Here is a 16,284-nt window from a genome sequence, read left to right as displayed (position 1 = left end):
GTCTGTCTATGTATCTATCTAGATGAAGATAAATATTTCTCAGCAGCACAGGGCATTTTTACAATAATAGATTATGTGTAGTGGAATAAATTGCAAATAAATGTAAAAGGACAGAATATGTTTTATAGACCACAATGTAATAAAAATAGTAATCAATTCAGGAAGCACAAACTAAAGACAAAGCCCTAAATGGGGTCCTAATAATGAAATATTAAATAATGTATGGGTCAAAGAACAAATTCTTCAAACAATTAATAATTATGAAAAAAAGATAGTTCAGTTCTATACCAACCAACTCCCAAAAGAATATTTTATAGAGCCAGAAGAATAATGACATTCAAACAGCACAACAAAATGTCAAGAATTTCAAGGAAAATAATGAAAAAAGAAGAAAGAAAAACAATCTAGCTGTACCAGATCTCAAACTGGTTTGATTACTGAAAACAGTAATAATCAGAATGATTTGGTGCTTTTTAAAAAAGAGAATTAGATAACAGAAACAGATTAGATACACAATATATACAGAAGCAGACAAACATAGTACTATAGAATTTGATAAACTTAAAAGTTACCTTCTACTGAGGAAAGAATTCACTAGCTGATAAAAACTTCTAGGAAAACCACCATGCTGAAAGAAAATAGGTTGAGACCAATACTTTCCACTATGTGCTAAGATAAGCTCCAAATAGAGATATGACTTGGGAAGAGTGAACCCAGCTAAAGTGGTATACTGGCATATTGCATAGAAAGCCATTCTCAGAGTCAGGAACACTTGGATTCCTGGTCTGTCTCTGACATGTATTGTTTGTGTGACCCTGGCCAAGTCACTTACCCTCACATCCTTCACTAGTCTCAGAGTGCCATAAGTGAACTAAGACTATTAATTTCAGAATACTTGCTGATCTGTGTATGGAGAGGTAATTTTCACAATAGATGTTCCCTATGTCAATGAAATCAGAAGTCGGAAAAACAACAGTAAAAGTTTTTTCACAACTAAAATAGAATATCAATTCTTTGTCTGAAAAATGAGAAAATTGAAGTAGAGTAACAATTTTCAAACTTTTAAGAATCAGGATCCCATCCCCTCTTAAAAACAGTTGTTGACCCCAAAGAGATTTTGTATATGGCTTTAGTTTATTGGCATTTAAAATATTAGAAATTAAAAGTGACATATTTTAAAAATATCTATTTATTGATTCATTTGAAAAATAATTAACCCATCACATATTAACAAAAGGGACATATTTTACTTCTCTCTCTCTCTCTCTCTCTCTCTCTCTCTCTCTCTCTCTCTCTCTCTCTCTCTCTCTTTCTCTCTTTCTTTCTCTCTCTCTCTTTCTTCCTTCCTTCCTTCCTTTCTTTTAACCCCAAATTTGTTCAGTCAAGGAGATTGAAGATTGTCCATATGGTTAGTGGGAAAACCAAGAGAGAGAAAGGTCACAAAAAACTAGAAAGAAAAAAAAAACTGGGGAGAAAAGGTCAAGAAGCATGAGAACTGAGAAAAGATGATTAGATTTGGCAATTAAGGGATCACTAGGCCTATGCCTCCCAAAAAAATTAAACAAATAAGAAAAGGATTCATATTTACACAAATGTTTACAGCAGCTCATTTTATGGTGGTAAAGAACTGCAAACCACACCAGCCCTGAAGTCAGGAGGACCTGAGTTCAAATTTGATCTCAGACACTTAACACTTCCTAGCCGTGTGATCCTGGGCAAGTCACTTAACCCCAATTGCCTCCACGAAAAAAAAGAAAAAAGAATGAAAAAAACCCCTGGAAACCAAGGAGGTAGTGCCCAAGAATTAGCAAGTGATTGAACAAATTATGGTATATAAATGGAATATTAATTTTGCCATAATAAATGATGAAAAGGGCAGTATCAGAAAAACCTAGGGAGACATTTATGAACTGATGTAGAAAAAAGTGGGCAGAACCAAGGGAACAATGTTTATGATAACAACACTATTAAAAGAAAACTCATCTACAAAAGATTTGAATACTCTTATCAATGAATCTCCTTGATTGGATCTTTTACTTGCTTCCTAATTATTAAATGTATATGGGAGAAAGAAAAAAAGAGTCTTCTGTTAGTTTTAAAAATTATAGATGAGTATTATAGAGATACAAAGTTTTGTATATACTTTCAGATGAAGTAACTGCATTTATTAGATTTTCTTAACTATTTTACTTGATCAAGAGACCTTTCACAAATAAAAATTCTTTTGAATTATTTTCAAAAGCAGTTATTTGTAAATGTATGTAATATAAAAAGAAATACATCATTAAAATACAAAATAATTAAAGAAGTGAGAACAAAGAGTTGTACTTGACATTTAGGGTGGAGTGTGGGTGACAGGAAAATAGTGGTGTTCTCAACAGTAATAGGGAAGTGAAGAAGAGGGGAGGGTTTTGGGGAAAAGATAATGAGTTCTATGTTGGACACATTGAGTTTAATATGTACAAGAGCTATATGGTTTAAGATGTCCAAAAGGCATTTAGAGATTTGGAACTGAAGGTCAGAAGGGAGTTAGGGTTGGACTAGTAAATCAGAGCCATTTGTATAAATATACTAGATAAGACCATAAGAACTATTTCATCAAGTGAAATAATACAGAAGGAAAGAAGAAAGTAATCAAATACCAGTTTAAAGGGGCTAACAAAACTGTGTATTATGACATTTGGACTTGAGGAAGTAAGAGCCTTTCTCTCTATCTCAAGCTTAAGGTATCTTAAAGTTCTCCCTCTTCTTGGCAGTCCTGAGACATCCAAGTCTCTATATCCAGAATTAAGGTATGGTGGAACAAGTAAGTTCCCTTAAAATTAAAGCCAAAATTACTCTGAGGTTCAGGTCAAACTATGATAGAACAACCCAAGGTAATATAATGCTGAGTTATGATGACTTGAAATGACACTATATACAAAAGATGCTGCTAGACAGTGGTAGCTATGTTTCTATCTCATCTGGAGAGTCCTCCTAGCTTTTCTGGCTACCTTTAAGACACAGTTCAAATTTTACCTTTTTCAGGAGTTGTTTTATAGCTTCCTTACCCCATTGTTAGTAGAATGGAAATTGTAAATTACCCTCCATTTATCTATGGTGTTGTATGTGCCTTGCTATTTGCATCTTGTCTCTTCCATTAGATGTGAGATTTTGGAGTCAGGTTTTTTATTTTCTTTTTATACCTACTGTTTAGTATAGTGCTTGGCACAAACTTGTAACTGAGTTATTTATTTACCACATCATGGCTGATGTTTCTGATCTCATCATTGTAGTAGATCAGGTAGCCTGGCCTAGAGTGAGTACTGTCCAATCTGTAACCTCTCTATTCCTCTGATTGAGACTGATTGAGAAGAAAGTTCATTTACACTTAAATACGCCAATATACATTTATTGTCCTTCATGCATCCCTGAGGCTATCTTTTTTCTCATACTGACATACTTTGCTGGGCAAAATCCTGAAAGAAATCCTCTTCCTGAGAATATTGACATATACTAACTACATTTATGATATGATGACAAGATTGGGTGAATCCACCGAAATAGTAGCTCTATATAAGATGGAGTCCATTTGAGGGGATGGTATAGGAACATCAACATTAAGAACATATAGTTCAACTAGTTATATTTTGGGTATTACAGGAAATAGGGAAAATTCAGATGATTCCATCTTCAGAAAGTCTAACAGGGGTCCTCAAACTATGTCCGTAGGTCAGCTGCGGCAGCTGCGGACAATTATTCCCCTCACCCAGGGCTATGAAGTTTCTTTATTTAAAGGCCCACAAAACAAAAGTTTTGTTTTTACTATAGTCTGGCTCTCCAACAGTCTGAGGCACAGTGAACTGGCCCCCTATTTAAAAAGTTTGAGGACCCCTGGTAGAATAAGTTAACTATATATGTTTCCCACAATCAAAAATGAAGCTTGGGAGAGGATTCTGGGAAGATGGTGGAGTAGGATGGTAAACTTCAAACTCTCCCGATTTCTCCCACAAATAGAACAAATTTGCACCTCAGGGTGAACATAAATAAAAATCAGAAGACTTGGGGAAAACCAGGGGTCCTTCTGATACCATCCAAGAAGATCTGAAGAAAAACTCCAGGGCTGGGGATGAACCTGTCTGAAATGCAAACACCTTCAGACTAGCTCTGCAGAAACATGAAGTGGGGACCCCTTGAGCTAGTTAGGTATGGCTGGAGCCCCAGAAAGAACTACAGAAACTTTCACCTCCTTGAGAGCTGGGGTCTGAGTCCAGGACTGAGTGAACCTCAGCTGATTAGAAACACCAGACCCAGCTGTTGGCCCTAGGAGAGAAGGAACCAGTAGTTGGTGAGTGCAGAGACAGTGAGACAGGGATGCTGCTGACTTGCAGGAGAATGGAGCTCTTGGTTTGGGCTTCCTGGTCAGAGGGAGAGCTGAAGGGAAGCTTGAAGTACCATCCCTTTATCCCATAATTGGAAGTATTTACACTAATACCTCTTTAAAAAATGAATTAGCAAAGAAGAAAGAACCCTACCATTGAAATATATTATGCGAACAGGGAAGACTTGGATTCGTCTTCAGAGAAGGATACTTTAGTAAAAAAAAAAAAAAAAAAAAAAAAAAAAAAAAAAAAAAAAAAAAAAAAGCTTCTCCCAAAGAGTAATGTGAAATGGCTCCCAGTCCAGAGAATTTATAGAAGTCAAAAAAAATTAAAACCAAATGAGAAACATTGAGGAAAAACTAAAAAAAAAATTTAAAACCATTCAAGAAAATCAAGAGTATGAAAAAAATTAACCAACTAGAAAAGGAGGTACAGTGTCTCAAAAATGAAAAATAATTCTTTGAAAATTAGAATCATGCAAGGGGAAGGCAGTGGACCTATCAGTGACTAAGAAATAACAAAACAGAGTATAGAGAATGAAAAAATAGAACAGAATGTGAAACATCTTATAAAAAAACAACAGATCTGGAGAACAGATCAGCAAGAGAAAATTTAAGAATAATTGGACTGCCAAAAAGTTGTAAGCAAAAATAGAATCTCGATTCAATAACACAGAAAATAATACAAGAAAATTGTCCTGGAGTGATAGAACGTGAGTAGAAATAGAAAAAAAAAAAAAAACCCATCAATTACTACCTCAAAGAAATCCTTTGTGGAAAACATACAGGAATACTATTGCCAAATTTCAAAAAACCCAGATCAAAGAGAACATTATGCAGAAACAAGAAACAAGAGATTCAAATATGCTGGAGCTACAATTAGAATTGCATAAGACTTATCAAGCAACCATGATAAAGGAGCACAGGTCCTGGACTGACAATCAAAAGAACTAGGCCAAAAATGTCATATCCAGCAAAATTATTTATAAATTTGAATGAGAAAAAATGGACATTCAATGAACTTGCAGATTTTCAGACTTTCTATCAACCAAATTCAAATTTAACAGAAAATTTAACATACAAAAGCCAATATTAAAGATCAGTTTTAAGGAACTCAACATGGACAAACTGTTTAAACATGGACAAATTGTTTATGTTTTTTTTTTTTTTTTTTACATAGGAAATGTATACTATATGTTTAAGAGTCACATCACCAATAAATAGCTAAAAAAAAAAAAGAGTGGCAGTGTTAAGTTAATTATACAAATGAAATGCAGAGGAAGAAGAGACACAGAGGCATTGGCGGGGAAGAGGACTCATAGTTCTTTTTTTTTTTTTTTTAATTTTTATTTAATAATTGCTTTATATTGACACTCGTTTCTGTTCCAATTTTTTTTTCCCTCCCTCCCTCCACCCCCTCCCCTAGATGGCAAGCAGTCCTTTATATGTTGGATATGTTGCAGTATATCCTAGATACAATATATGTTTGCAGAACCGAACAGTTCTCTTGTTGCATAGGGAGAATTGGATTCAGAAGGTATAAATAACCCGGAAGAAAAACAAAAATGCAGATAGTTCACATTCGTTTCCCAGTGTTCTTTCTTTGGGTGTAGCTGCTTTTGTCCGTCATTTATCAATTGAAACTCAGATCTCTTTGTCAAAGAAATCCCCTTCCATCAAAATATGTCCTCATACAATATCGTTGTCGAAGTGTATAATGATCTCCTGGTTCTGCTCATTTCACTTAGCATCAGTTCATGTAAGTCTCGCCAGTCCTCTCTGTATTCATCCTGCTGGTCATTTCTTACAGAACAATAATATTCCATAACATTCATATACCACAATTTACCCAGCCATTCTCCAATTGATGGGCATCCATTCATTTTCCAGTTTCTAGCCACTACAAACAGGGCTGCTACAAACATTTTGGCACATACAGGTCCCTTTCCCTTCTTTAGTATTTCTTTGGGATATAAGCCCAATAGAAACACTGCTGGATCAAAGGGTATGCACAATTTGATAATTTTTTGGGCATAATTCCAGATTGCTCTCCAGAATGGTTGGATTCGTTCACAACTCCACCAACAATGCAATAGTGGAGGACTCATAGTTCTGAAAACCTCACATCAGGAATGGATTCAATAGGCAACACTACATATATATTATGAAGAGTATAGTACCCTCTAAAATCTGTTAAGACATAAGGGGGGAAGGATGGGTGGATGAGGAAGCAAAGGATGATGGAAGAAGACAAGGGAGGGATCCTGGATGGGATGGCTAAGTAATAGCAAGGCAAGTTATGGAGCAGAATTTAATTAAAAGTCAGCAGGAATAGGAAAGATATGCATGTATGTGTGTGTGTTTATGTAAGCATGTATGCATATATCTACATAAGTATACATATATATTTTTTCTAAACCATAGCTTGTTTGGGGGTGGGGGAAGATGAAAGGAGGAAAAAAGGATAAAGCAAATAAGATGCACAGCAGAGAACCAAAAAACAATTTACAACAAAATAAAGAAAAAATGGACATTTTTTCTACTAATATATACTTTCTTGATGTCATAATTTGTTGTTATATATTTTGAATCCTCCCTGATGTTCTGCTGGACACATGACAATTTTCTTTTTGTTTTGTTTGATATTTCTTTTCTGCTTTATTTTCTTACTGTTTTTTTTTTTTTCAAATAAAACAAATTTTAAAAAAAATGAAGCTTGGAACCTTCTTAGACTCTAGCCTTTGACAAGACTATATTGCCCACATTGGGATCTTGATGGTCCCCATTTACTAAGTCTCCCTTGAGTCTGCTTATTTCCAGAGGGCACCAAAATAAGTTACCTAAAGTAGACCTTTTTGTAGTTTCTCCTCTTAGTCCCCATTGAACTTATAGTTTTGAATGCCTCTGAGAAGATAAAAAAACTGAGTAAGTGGATCATTTGGCAGATGCCTGAAAGAGATAGAAATGGCCACTAAGTTTCTGGAGCTTCAAGCTCTCCAACAAGACTACTCACTATAGTACTTTGAAAAGTAACTATTAATGTTAGCTAAGAACTCTATTAGGGAATGGCTAAAGAAGATGTTAAACATGAAGGCAATGGAATAACCCTGTGCTGTAAGAAATTGTGAATATAAAGAAAGTATTTACATAGCATTGTAAAGTTTATATTATCTCATTTGATCTTCATAAAACTGTTTCTAGACAAGTGTTTTGTTATCTCCATTTTACAAGTGAAAAAAGGAGAGACAGAGACCAAAATTACATAGCTAATCAGTGTTTGAGATAAGATTTAATTCAAGGTTTCCTGACTGAAAGTCCAGCATTCCATCTACTTTATCTAGTAGTCACCTAATTGACTAAATTTGATAAATACAGAAAAACATGTAAAGATTTATGTAAGCCTTTGCAAACTAAAGTAAGCATAGTGAAGAAAACAATATAGTGAATGACTACAACAATATAAATGAAAACAACAATAATCACAAAGTAAGAAAAAAATTAATTTTGGAAAATTACAAAGAATAAATTGTGCCCTAACAAGAAGATATGAGAAGAAACCTCTCCCTTAGCCCCCCGCCTTATTCTGATAAAGGGTTGAGAATTTAGGGATCCTTGAGCATGGATATATATATTTGATATGTTGCTGATTTTTTCTCTTACTTTTGAAAAAAATTTTATGCAATAAACAATGGCTTTCTAAAATAAAGTACACTAAAAAAATTGAAAATGAAAAAATAGCCACTCACCTATTGTTGGCCCTAGTTGCCTGTTAGGAGTCGAGTGATGCTCTCACAAAAGGAATAGAGTATAAGAGGACTTGATTGTTAAATGGAAAAAATACTTTCAAGATTGTATTTTCTTGGGTTGATCAGGTATTATACTATTCATGAATAGATTTAGCGCTTCCAGAGACTGAGATTTCTAGGTCTAAACTTGAAACTTTGCTTCTTGAAGTAAAACATGGGCCTCTGTTCTGCCTGTGAGGACCTGGTGCCTGAAAATTTTTTGTTTTACCAGACTTACAGACCTCTTGCCCACAATAAGGGAAGGGACCTCAGTAACATTAATCTGCTAATACTGGGATACTCTCAAGGACAGGGATTCTGGCAAGTCCTCCCTGTGGCCTGATCTGTAACTATATGGCTGGCATGTGAAATAATCTTGAATAAGGGGTGGATAAGATTTTTTTCTATTTCCAGGCATTTGTTCTTCTTATGACATCCCATTCTTAAATTTTCAGTGTGAGTATTTATATCTTGGACACCAGAAAACACAAATGGTTTAATTACTTGATTGATTATCTAGATTTATGGCATTTCTGAGTTCATTAAGTCTACCACCTTATCAACCACCAGCAATAAATCAATCAATAAACCTTTATTAAGTACCTACCATGTGCCAGACACTGTGCCTACTATGTATTAAGTGCCAGGGATACAAAAAGAGGCAAGAGATTCTTAGACTCTATGCCCTTAAGGAACTTACTATTTAATGAGGTGACAAGATGCAAACAAATATATACAAAGCAAGCTATACACAGTGTGGATAGGAGATAATTAATAGAGGGAAGGCACTGGAAATAGGAAAGATTGGATTTCTAGTAGAAATTGAGATTTTTAGTGTGACTTAAAGGAAGTCAGGGAAGTCAGTGTTTAGAGTAAAGGAGGGAGAATGTTCCAGGCATGAGGAATAGTCAGAGAAAATGCCCAGAGTCAAGGGATGCAGTGTCTTGTTTGTAGAACAGCCAGGAGGCCAGGGTCACGGGATCATAGAGGATGTGTTGGGGAATAAGGTATACAAATACTGGAAAGATAAGAGGGAGCTAGTTTATGAAGAACTTTGAATGTCAGAAAAGAGTATTTCATATTTGGTACTGGAAGCAATAGGAAACCTTAGGAGTTTATTGAGTAGAGGATGACATGATCAGACCTGTGCTTTAGGAAGATCATTTTAGTGGCAGAATTTAGGATGGATTAGAATGGGGAGAGACTTGAGGCAGATGGACCTACTAGCTGACAATTGCAGGAATCCCAGGTGTAAGTTAATGGGGGCCTGTACCAGAGTGATGGCAATGTCAGAGGAGAGAAAGGGATGTTTTGGAGAGATGTTACAAAGGTGAAAATGATAGGCCTTGCCAATTGATTGCATATGGAGGATAAGAGACTGTAAAGAATCCAACTTCTAGGTTGTGAGTCTGAGGAACTAGGAGCATGTTGTTGTTTTCTGTAGTAACAGGGAGACTAAGAGAGTTGAGGAAAAGATAATGAGTTCTGGTTTAGACATTGAGTTTTAAGATATCTACTGGACATCTAGTTTGAAATGTCTGAAAGGCAGTTGGAAATGTGAGATTGGAGGTTAGCTAGAGGGCAGGATAGACAGATTTGAGATTCAACAGTAATCAAATTCATGGGTGCTGATGAGGTCACCAAATGAAGAAGTATTGAGGGAGAAGAGAAGAGGAACAGTCCTGAGGGACACCTATGTATGGCTAGAGGGTATGATCTGGAAAACAATTCAGAAAAGGAGAGAAAGAAGGAGTGGTCACATAGTAGGAAAACTAAGGAAGACTGATTTTCTGAAAATCTTGAGAGAAAAGAGTAACAAGGAGGAGAGAGTGATCAACAATGTCAAAGGTTGTAGAGAGGTCAAGGAGAATAGGTTTGGGGAAAGGCAGTTGGATTTGGCAACTGAGAGATCATTGATAACTTTGAAGAGAGCCGTTTTGGTGGAATTATAAGACAGATTGTAATGGGTTAAGAAAGTGAGAGGAGAGAAAGTGGAAGAAATTATAGCGGGCAATCTTTTTGAGGAATTTAGTTCCAAAGAACAGGGAAAAGAATCAAATATTTCATAATATCCATCATTCTTCCTTGTGCCCCCTACACCCATTATCTCTGATAATATCTACTGGGTTTTTAACCATCTGGTACCATCCTCAGATAGCTGGCATTGTTGGATGATGGAATAGAGCTGTGATCGCTTTATCATATCTTTGATGTCTAATGCTGAAGAAGCTGCTTTCAACAACAATTTGCCCTTGAAGGAGGAAGGTTCTATTGGCTGATGGTCCCTTTCCTCATCCTTCCAGCATTCTAAGAATCTTCCCTATTTTTACAACCAAGGTTCCCATTACCCAGGCTCCTGCCTGTGACATCTTGCTTGACTCTTTATTTTTATTTATCTCACATATGGGATTCATGGCTAATTGTCTACCTTTACAATATCTCTCATATCTATTCCTCTCTCCTGGTGACCCAACTATCACTTTAGCACAGACCCTCATTACCTTTCACCTGGATTTTTGCAAAAGTCTTCTTACTAATCTCCCTATTTCAAGTGTCTCCCTATTCTGATCTGTTCTTTACTCAGCTACCAAAGTGATTTTCCTAAACTATGTTACTCTAATGCTAAATGAGTTCCATTGACTCCCAAATGCCCAGAGATGCAAATTAAAGCTTCTTTATCACATTTAAGGCTTTTCATAATAAGGTCCTTTCTTATTTTACAAATCTTCTTATACTTTGCTTTATACTTTACATGTGGCACTCTATCTCACAATTCCTTGCCTTTGTCCTATCTGTCCCCCATACTTAAAATACTCTGCTCCTTCACATCTACTTCTTGATTTTACAAATTCAGCTGAAATGTCATCCTCTTTAATTTGATCCTCCCAGATTCGGGTCTTCTGCTTCTTATATCACTCCCATACATACATTCAAATAACTAGATATATAGATTTTAATATCTAGTTATTTGAATGTTTCCCCTAATATTACATAAATGTGCTTCTTGAGGGTAGGGATTTATGAACTACTTTCTTTGTATCCCCAGTGCTTAGAACACTTAACAGGTGCTTTTTTGACTGCAATAAACAAAAATACCAAAGCAAATAAGCTAAAACTTTAAAAAAGAGTGCCCACTTAGTTACAAGCTAATCAGAAAACTGAATTGTGGGAGTTAAGTGGGAATTTTTATCTGATTTGTTTACCAGGAAAATTGCCAAAATTTCCTTCCATTTTATGAACTATATCAAGTGCCTGGTGAATTTGGATGAAGAAATTTAAACTAAATAGATTTTAATCAAATTGCAGACAGGGGAGGATGCAAGAACTGAAGTAATACTAGAGTCTTTTTTTCCTTTAAAAAAATATCTGAAAACAACAAAAAAAGACTATGGGGATTCATTTTTTCCTCATAAACAAAAATGATGCTGAATGTTTTGTCCACAAGAGGGCAACAGCAGTTCAGATTTCTGAAAGCTAAATCCTATGGCTGGTGTATTTTGATGTCCAACTACAAATAACTTGCTTCGGAGAATAATAAAGTGTAGAAATCTCTTAGAGATAATTTATATTTGCACATGTATGTTTACACATATGTACATAAATAATAACAGGGAAGCATAAATTATTTAATTTGGTAAAATTCATAAATTGAACTATTTACTTTTAAAGTAATTCAGTACTAAAACAAATCATATCCAGTTCACACATGTTATTTAGATGTACATTAAAAAAGCTATTCATTTTTTAAACTTTCAAGATGTTATTTACATGGAATTTGAATTGAATATTATTACTAAAAATGAAAAAAAAAACTGTGCAATTCAGATCATTCATTTATTTCAGTACTTCAAAATTCCCTGAAACCAAAAGGCTACCTTCATGGAATACTTTGAATGTTTAATTTGCTCATTTGAAGTTCTACATCCCCATTCTTTAAGAGTTAATTTTTTTTTTTCTCCTGGCTCTTAAGTTCCTGTATGCAAAGCTAGAGATAATATAAATTTACTTTACTTTCATTTTCTCCACTTTTGAAAACCTTCTTTTCCAGATAGATCTAATGCTCTAGTTTGAAAAACACGTCCTCTTCTCCCCCCCCCCCCCAAAAAAAAAAAAAAGGGAGAAAAAGTCCTCTACTTTTACACTATGGTTAGTTTGAGAGAAGTGACCTGTAGTCAGGAAGAGCTGAATTCAAATGTTACCTCTCACACTTCTGTGTGACCCTACGGCTGTCAGATGTCCATCTGTCTTGGTAGTGGTTTTCTCACAGGGAGTTCCAGACTAATAAACACACAGATCCTGTTTAAATGTATCTACATCTACAGTTTGTTTCCAGTACAACAATGGATATGTTTGCGTGCCTTCTCCCTTCGGAAGACTTTTGCAAAATGCTGTGACTGTTTTTTAATTGCAGGGATGATGCCCAATGCTTGTCGGGTTCAGATCTCTGCCTTAGTCCACAGTCCACTGCGTTTTTTACAGCCCCTTCTCTTCCTTCATTGTTTTCACTCCTTCTAGCAGAACACAGCTCAAAGTTGGGAAGAGCCGGCAAGGCCGAAACAAAGAGTTATACTTACTTCTTGGTCGCACTGCATCTGTTGTTCCCCTTTCTCGTCCAACCCTCTCTAAATCCTCTCCTTGAGCCGGCGCTAGTTATTAGCTCTCAGTCAGTGACTGAAGCTCCTGTCAGGGGTACCCCAACCATGCTAGAGTATTTGCAAAGAGAAAAGAGGAAACAAAACCTTCTTTCTTTTTTTTCCCCCTCCCGCCACTCCCGTAATCATCCGGGAGGCTGGGTTCGGTGCAACGTCGGAGAAGTCCTTCTGAGTAGTTAGCTTCTATGTAACATTTCTAAAGTCCCCATAGAAAACCAGGGATGGATTAGGGTATTCTCTCCTCCTTCCGCTCCCCCCTCCCCAACTAACCATGTGGACTAGAGAATCTAGAGCAAAGATTATTAACCTGTGTGTGTGTATGTCAGAGAGAGAGAGAGAGAGAGAGAAGAGAGAGAGAGAGAGAGAGAGAGAGAGAGAGAGAGAGAGAGAGAGAGAGAGAGAGAGAGAGAGAGTTTTTGAAATAGGATCTTTCTCTGATTAATATTTTGTTTACATTCATACTGAAAGAAATCCTAAATTTTATTTAAAGATTATTGAAAATAAAGGTGCCATTTTACTCCCGACCAAGTTCACGGACCTCTTGAAATTTGGAATCCCTTATCAGCGAATGAAAACAAAACCAAAAATATTTACACATTTCAGACAGAAAATGTTTGTCTCAAATTTCTCTAATCGCTGCATACGCAGCTAGATGTGACCTCTGCATATAATGATTTAACCTCTCCTAAACCTCCAACTTACTTTTATCTGTGGGCAAAAAGCAACTTCAAGGAAACCTTTGACTTTGCACAGAAGAATAGCCTTTCAATCTCCTTGCACTCTGACTGAATCTGCTTGTCTTTAAAAGAACTATTTGATTGGGAAAGCTTTGCTTTCCTAAGCTGTCCGTGTTTATTCTCATACCCTAGATCAGGATCATAAAAAGGCAATTGACTTCTCCGACATTATGGGTTGGATGGGCTGTGTGCCCTGTGTCACTTCCAACAAGGGCAGACCTGTATGGACCAGAAGGCTAAAAATAGAAGTAATTTCTTTTGCTCCCTAGAGCAACAAAGAAAATCTTGGAATGCAGCGCTACCATCAGTTTTTACACTCTTGCAGTTCTTCTACCACCTAAGAGTTTGTCAAACTGATTTCATTACCTTCCAACAAAGATGCAAATCATTGACTTTCAAATGTAACCTCTTCTCTTCCCTCTTTCATTTTATGCGCACACACACATACACACATATGCATGCATATATATATACATATACACATATTTGATGGGATGGAGACACAACCATGAGTTACATTTTTAAACTCTTTAGATTCTGGTTGATATGTCAGATTTTATTAGTAGCATTTTGTTGTTTTAGGGGTAAGAAAATCCGAAGTCTCCAAGGGCATTTGAAAGACAATGCATATGACAGTTCAGACTGCCAGAAGCTTTTGAAAAACTACATATAAGACATCTCTTGACTGTCAGTAACAGGCCAACACACATCAGGATTTAGAGTCTGCTCTTTCTGAGCTGGAGTTGCTGTATTTAAAAAAAAAAAAACACTCTTCCACTTAATGATGAGTTTCTCTTATAGGCATCAGGCAGGGAGACATACCAAAAACTCCCTGATAAATGTCTCAGTACCTATTTCTTTAAACCCCTGCTTGTATATAACTAAGCAGATCAAATAACAGCTATCATGAAAGGAGAGAATTTTATTCATTTTGCTCTATTTAATATAAATCTTTCTCTCTTCCCCTTTCAGGCTTACTGCTATATTTATTTCTCATCCTCCCCATTCTTCCTAAAAATTTATTGTATCATAATTAATAACTTCTGCTAATTTAATTATTTAAATGAATAATAAATAGAGATAGATTATTCCAAGTGATTCTTTATTCCCATCAGCTTTACTCACCTATTGCCTGGGCTGACCTGAATTTGTTTAGAGACTTATTGAATTTAAAGTTGACGGAAAGAAAATGCATATTTCTGTCCCAGGCTAAAGCTAGGACTATTTAAAAGTCATCCAAGAAGCAAGATTTGTTCTTTGAAATTGGATCCATTAAGGGGCAAAGCTTACTTCTTTTTCTTAATTGGGTTAAGCTTAAAAGCCCACTCTGTGTCTACAAATTCTCTGGGAGTGGGGAGGATAGAGATAGGGTAAAAGGAGGACAAGAAGAAGCAACCACTGACAGGCCCCAAATTTGGACTGATTAAGGGAAATACCATTTAGATTGCAGGTGCTGAGGTAAAGCAACAAAGCCGGAGAAAGCTTTCTGAGACTCCAGACTGAACTCTTTAGCATTCTTGGACTGGCTCCTTCCCCAGCCTCCTGACCTCCTCCCAGGGACTGGATCTGGGACACTCTCAGCTTCTAGGTACATGTGTGAATCCTTGTCCACTCCTTCATAAATGCAGACTGAAAATTTTAACTTGGAAATTGGATTCTGTCTGAATCTTTCTTGGGACACTTAATACTGTTATTCAAACTGAAGAGAACAAAGAAAAGGCTCAATGACTCATTTTTTTTTTTTTAATTGTGGAGAACGGTAGGAAAACCAGAAAGAAGACCAGATAAGCAGGACAGCTTTGAAAGCTCTAGGTTCAATTTATTAGATAGTAAAAAAGAAAATCAAGCTGAACACAATAGTAGAAATCTTCATTTTCATGTGTAACACTCTTTCTTTTCTATTTCCAATGCAGAAATGACTGGTGTTTTGTTTTGTTTTGTTTTTTTATCTGTAATGATAACAACTACAAGAACTGAAGAGAGTCTTTTTGGTCTTTTCTAAACATGTGGGTTCCTTCTTTTTGTCATTTTTAATCTGAAAAATTGAAAGAGATGGGAGAAGTGGGGAAATAGCAAAAATTTTTAGTTCTGGTGCCAAAACAAGAAGATCGCAGTGTAATTAAGAATTAACTCAAGAAAAGGAAAAGAGAAAAGAACTGGAAAAAGAAGGGGAACAAGAAAAAAGAGTCTTTCCTATGATCAGGCACATAAAAAGTATTTGGATAATTACCAAAACGGAGGAAGGGATCTTTCAATGGATGTGAAAGCAGGAGTCAGAGCAGATGATGAACATCTCCCTCTCAGTCTCCCCCTTTTTAAATTTTTAGCTCAGATTTGAGGAGGAAGACAAAGTAAGTCCAACCAAGGTTTCTCTCAAAGTTCATTCGTTTATTGAATTTATTTTAATTTTACCTGCCCCTATTTGCTTGTTGACTCCATGACTTCACTGAAAAAGCTGATGGTAACTCTGCTCCCCAACCAAACAACAGCTGACAATTTACACACACGCACACACGCAAGACGTGTGTAACTCTTTTGACTGTACTTTTACTCCTTTCCTCCTGGTGCCAGACCTAATGGAGAGAGCTACTTTAGGTTCTGGAAATTCGCCGCCCACCCCAATTCATCCCGAAAAATCTCTTCTTAAACGAGATGACACTATAGTTTGGGTTAACTAAGCATTTTGTTCCATCTGTGCACTGGCTCCTCGTGAGAAGAGGCAGGTATGTGTATTTTTATAGTGATGAGGA

Source organism: Antechinus flavipes, chromosome 6 (assembly GCF_016432865.1).
Source record: "Antechinus flavipes isolate AdamAnt ecotype Samford, QLD, Australia chromosome 6, AdamAnt_v2, whole genome shotgun sequence".
Taxonomy (NCBI): Eukaryota; Metazoa; Chordata; class Mammalia; order Dasyuromorphia; family Dasyuridae; genus Antechinus; species Antechinus flavipes.
The sequence above is the reverse complement of the archived record's forward strand: the minus strand, read 5'-3'. Positions refer to the sequence as shown.